General features: G+C 44.6%; 1 pseudogene; it reads right to left on the bottom strand.

Annotated features, from left to right (window-relative positions):
• Nucleotides 1–1,735: 1,735 nt before the first annotated feature.
• On the bottom strand, nt 1,736–2,744 carry LOC118921088 (nucleus accumbens-associated protein 2-like; annotated as a pseudogene).
• Between the last annotated feature and the right edge of the window lie 2,848 nt (nt 2,745–5,592).

Below are 5,592 nucleotides of genomic sequence, written 5' to 3'. Positions count from 1 at the left end.
CTCACATAAATTAAGAACACTGTTCCAGCATGATCATCTGGACCATCCATGGTCTTCCTAAAAATACAACTAACAAAATATCCACTGTACTCATTTTCTTTTAAAACATAGATATATTCTAGCTCCAAACAGTGTTTTTTTATTTAAACATCATATTATTATTTATATTCTTTCAGAATATCTGACAATTTTCTCACAATATGATATATTAAAAATGAAAAATCAAGAAAATTGAGAATACTAATGAAATTAGTAATTGCTTTAATGTTTTCTGTTTTGGTAAAGTTAAAGCCAATTGTAATCATAACACTGCAGTGCAAAATTTCATCTCACAATGGCTGGCATGCCCTTTAAGTTGAAGACAGTGGGTAGTTGGGGATGAACCAGAGGGAGCGTGGTAGGAGGGTAGAAGGGGTTAGCAGGGTACTTAAGACTTAATCACTGTGCCACATAGAAGAAGCACCAACATATCCATATGTTAATATGAGGATAAATACTTTTTTAAATTAAACTTTTTATTTTGAGATCACTGTAGATCCACATGCAGTTGTAAGAAGAAATACAGAGAGAGCCCATGTGCCCTTTACCTGCTTTCCCCCAGTGGTAACATCTTGCACAACTATAGTACAATGTCACAGGCAGGATGCTGACACTGATATGGTCAAGGTACAGAACATTTACGACACCACAGGGATCCCTCATTTGGCCCTTTTACAGCCACACACACACTTCCCTCCCACCCCATCTCCTTAGCCCTGACAATCACTAAGCTGTTTTCCATATATATTTTGGTCATTTCAAGAATGTTATCTAAATGGAATTATACAGTATGTAACTTTTTGACACTGGCTTTTATCCATTCAAGATAATGCTCTGGAGATTCATCCAGCTTGTTGTGTGTTCATTCCTTTTCATTGTTGAGTGGTATTCCATTATATGGACATAGCAGCAGTTTAACCATTTGCCCACTCAAGGACATTTGAGTTGTTTCTACTTTGGGATTATTTACTAGTAAAGCTGCTATAAACATTCATACATAAGTTTTATGTACAAACATAACCTTTATTCTCTGGGATAAATACCCAGAAGTGAACTTGCTGCATCATATACTAGTTGCATGTTTAGTTTTTTAAGAAACACCAATTATCTAGAATGGCTCTGCCATTTTACATTCACACATCAATGTATAAATGATCTGGAGTCTCTGCATCCTCACCAAAAGTTAATATTGCCAGTAGTCTTTTTTTTCATTTTAGCTATTCTGATAGGTGGGTATTGATACTTCGTTGTGATTTTAATTTGCATTTCTCCAATGACTAATAATATTGAACAACTTTTCATGTGTATATGTGCCATATGTACTTCTCTGATGAAATGTCTCTGTTATTTTTGTCCATTTTTAAGTTGGATTGTTGATTTTTTTGCTATTTAGAGGGTCCTCTATATACTCTAGATGTGAGTCCTTTGTCAAATAGGTGGTTTACATTTTCTCTGTACCTTGTCTTTTCATACTTTTAACAGGGTCTTTCACAGAGCAGAAGTTTTCACTTTTCATAAATTTATTTTGAAGTCCAATTCATTAATTTTTCTTTTATGGTTCATACTTTTAGTGTCAAGTTTAACAATGATTTGACTTGTCCTAGTTTCCTTGTTTTCCTATATTTTCTTCTAAAAGTTTTATAGTTTAAATTTCACACTTAAGTTCATGATCCACTTTAAGTAAATTTTTATACATTTAGGTAGAGGTGTTTTGTGTGTTTTGTTTATCATCAGCTTCTTGCCAGGTGCCCCGGGGGTAGAGATTGGGGTGGCAGCGGTACCCAGTCAGGCTGAGGAGGCTGCTGGGCAGGGCCAGGAGTTTGCAGCGGTTAGGACATGGGAGCGGCTCCCCCGCGGCACAGGCGCTGGCTTCTTTCGCTCGGAGTAGCTGCCGGTGGCCTTGATATGTACCTGGCGGTGCTGCTGCTGCTCCCCCACCGCAGTGTCATGGACCTTGTTGTCCTCATCCTCCTCATTATGGTAGGAGGTGGGGCTGCCGGTGGTGGGCAGGCTGGGGGGCCCCCAGGCTGGTCTGCTCCCCCAGGGAGCAGGGCACCTGCTGGGTGCTCCCAGTTGTAGGAGACCTGGGGCAGCTTGAGAGGGGACAGCCCACAGCCACCCTGGGAGCCTGCTACCACCGTCACGCTGTCCCAGGGCCTCGGCTCCAGTGGGCGCTTGGGGGCCAGGCCCAGGCCGACAGCTGGCAGCAGCTCCATGGCCTCGTGCTTCACTCGGGTCAGCAGTGAGATTGGCATGGAGGCGGACACTGGCAGGTAGGGCAGCAGCCGCAGCTGGGTGCAGGGGACCTGGGGCACGGAGTGGGGGAGGGGGCGTGCTCCATCAGGCAGCCTGTGAGTCTCAGTGGAGTGAGCTGATTGAGCATGGGGTTGGTCAGTGCCACGATGTGCTGCAAGCCGGCCGCAAACATGGCCACAGGCTGCTCTCTGGCCGTCAGCCTGCCCGAGTAGTAGAAGGACAGGATCTGCTGAAAGCCAGCGGGCAGCAGTGTGCCAGACAGCTTGAAGGCACTCTTGTTGTTATCGCAGAACAGGTCCCAGAAGTAGAGGCCAGAACAGCCTGGTGGGCCGCGAAGGCCTGGCCTTTGACCACAAAGGACACATCGCAGCACAGGCCCAGCAGACGCTATTCGTCGAGGCAGCTGAGGACAGTGTCCCCAAAATCTCCATGTGCAGCAGCTGCGACATGGCAGGTGCACACTAGCTGGCCCGCCTCAGATTCTCAGCCACCACCAGGGTGGCCCAAGTGCGGCACATCTGCTTTCTTGGGCCCAAAGTCTACTTTATCTTATGTTAATGTAGCTACTCTTGCTTTTCTTTGACTAATGTTTGCATGACATATCTTTTCCCATCCTTTTACTAGCAGCTTGCCTGTATCATTATATTTCAAGTGAGTTTTTTTTTTTTTTGCAGACAGCATATTGTTGGGACATATTTGTAATGCCCTCTGCCAGTAAAGGGCGATTAAAAACCTGTCTGCCGTTTCTCTTCCTCCCTTCACTCATCCTTCCTCAGCCACACCGGCCTCGCTGCTCTTCCCGGACTGAGCAGGCAGGCTTCCTCCCGCGGCTTCTGCCTGGCCCTCTGCAGGGACAGGGGCCTCCCCTTGCAGAGCCGCTCCTTCACTCTCCTCAGGTGCACCCAAATGTCAGACCCTCTGTAAAAGCAGAAACTTACCACTCCCCTCATAGTCCCTCTTCCCCTTGTCTAATTTATCTCTTCAGCAGCAATCATTAACTAGCATACAACATATTTTTCTTCTTTCTTTTGTTTACTGCCTGTCTCACCCGCAGTAATATAAACTCAAGCGCAAAATCTCCTCTATCTAGAGGAGGGTCTGGCTCACAGGAATTGCTCCATATTTATTTGCTGAATAAATGAAAGAAAGAAAGAACTGCCCCACCCACCCCCAGCTAGTCTCCCTGTTCAGTCTGCGCAGCCTCTCCCTCTCACTTGCCTCCAGCATCACTGACCTTCTCTTACGTCGCCCAATGAGGCATGTTTCAGACATTAGGCCTCATACTGCTCCCGCTGCCTGGAGTGGTCGTCCCCTGTGCCACCACTGCTGCCCAACCAACCACGTTCAATCCGAAGCTCACACTGTCTCAGAGAAGCTTCTCTGACCCCTTTTTCTAGGTCATTTTTCACCAGTGAGAGGCTTGCTTAGCATTGATCACATTTCGTAATTAATATTTGTGTGGGGGGTTATTTAATTAATGTGTGTCTCTTCTACTGGACATTAAGATCAATTAAGACAGAGACTATCTGTCTTGCCAATGGGTTTCAGCCCCGGGCAAGTTCGCTATGGATTCAGTGTGACCAAAGAAATTGACAGCAAAACGTTCTTTGGGGTGAAAGGGTTTATTACCCAGCTTGTTCTCCCAGCTGTAGGTCAAGCCCTAGTGTCTCTGCGTCTGCCCAGAGCACTGGGCCGAGCTCTCTACATAGCGCAATAATAGTTCATTTCCTTAAGGTGTGGAAGTGGTAGCCTAGCAACAGGCCAGTTACATCATCAGGTGGTTTAAGTTCAGTGAGGATCCTGGCCATAGGAACCCCAACTTCCCCATTCTTTTTTTTTTGTGGACTCTCTTTTCTTTGTGAAGTTCAAGTGGTGGCTGTCTGCTGAGAGTTGAGGAAGGTGGTATGGACACTAGTGTTTCTCATCCCCATCACTGTTGAAGTTTTGAGCTGAATGACTTCAGGTCATGATGGCTGTCCTATGTCTTGTATGGTGTTCAGCAGCATCCCTGCCTTCTACCCACACTAGATGCTGTTAGCATAACCCTTCACCCCCATTTGTGACAACCAAATTATCTCCAGACAATGCCAAATTACCTGTTGGGAGCAAAACTGTCCCCAGTTGAGCACCACTGAGATAGATTTTAAGATGTTGAAAGAGCTTGAAAAAAAATATGAGAAATGAGAGAGCAAGAGAGTTCTTACGTGAGAAATAAAGTGAGTGTGACAATAAATAAATGGAATAAAGTCTTATGTAATGACATTTGGAAACTGAGGGCCATGTTGATCTATGAGAAAGTGAATTTGTAGTGTGCCATTGCATCAGTATATGTGATTGCATTATTTTCTCCAGAAGTGCACAACAACATGGATAAAGAAGTTTAAAATACACTTCTTTTAAGGAAGTTAAAATGGACTGATCCGAAGTTGGGTCTTTTGCCTGCTAAATGCTAGTAAAATGGAAGGATAAGGGGAAAAGAGCATTAAAACTTTGGATCAGGATTTTGCTAGATGTTAGTTACGAGGAGAGGCAGAGAGAAGTATAGTCTAACATCCCCGTTCCCAAACTTTGCTGCACTTTAGAATCACATGGGCTTTGCAAAATCCCAAGGCTCAGATCACACCCTATTCCAATCAGAATTGCTGGGGGCCATGCCAGGCATCGGTAGTTTTAACGATCTCTAGATGACAGCAAAGTTTGGGAATCTCTGGGCCTTTAGCATGAGTCTCTGCACCAGTGTTCCTCAAAGTACAATCCCACAGCCAATAGCATCAGCATCACCGGGAACCTGTTAAAAATGCAAACTCTCAGGCCTCACCTGAGACTTACTGAATCAGAAACTCTGAGGATGAGGCTCAGCAGTTTTATTTTAACAAGGACTTGAGGTGATTAATGCACATTCAATTGTGAGAATCATTGCTCTTTAAAAAAGAGTTTTTTGGAGATACAACAAAGACATTGTGCGGAAGTAGTCAGCCCCCTTTTTTGTTCCTGTAGTATGCAGAAGGCGGAAAAGAAAATGTCCTCGAGACAGAGGATGGCACCTGTGTATCCATGAAAAGTATTGTAAGGAACAAGCAGAGGAATAAAGGAGCTATTGCTCCTTCCCTTTTGGTGCCACAAATGCAGACAGGCAGGAAGGACATTCCTTTCGAATGTACGTCACATGCAAACAAAAACGGAATGTATTTTCCTTTCCTGCATCAATGATGAGTGTATTGTCCTTCCATGTGAGAGGAAAAGCAGGAAATGTCTAGCATTTTCTTTGTATCACCTCATACAGTTCCTGCTCATTGT

This window comes from Manis pentadactyla, chromosome 13 (assembly GCF_030020395.1).
Source record: "Manis pentadactyla isolate mManPen7 chromosome 13, mManPen7.hap1, whole genome shotgun sequence".
NCBI lineage: Eukaryota > Metazoa > Chordata > Mammalia > Pholidota > Manidae > Manis > Manis pentadactyla.
This window is presented reverse-complemented; position numbering and strand designations above follow the sequence as displayed.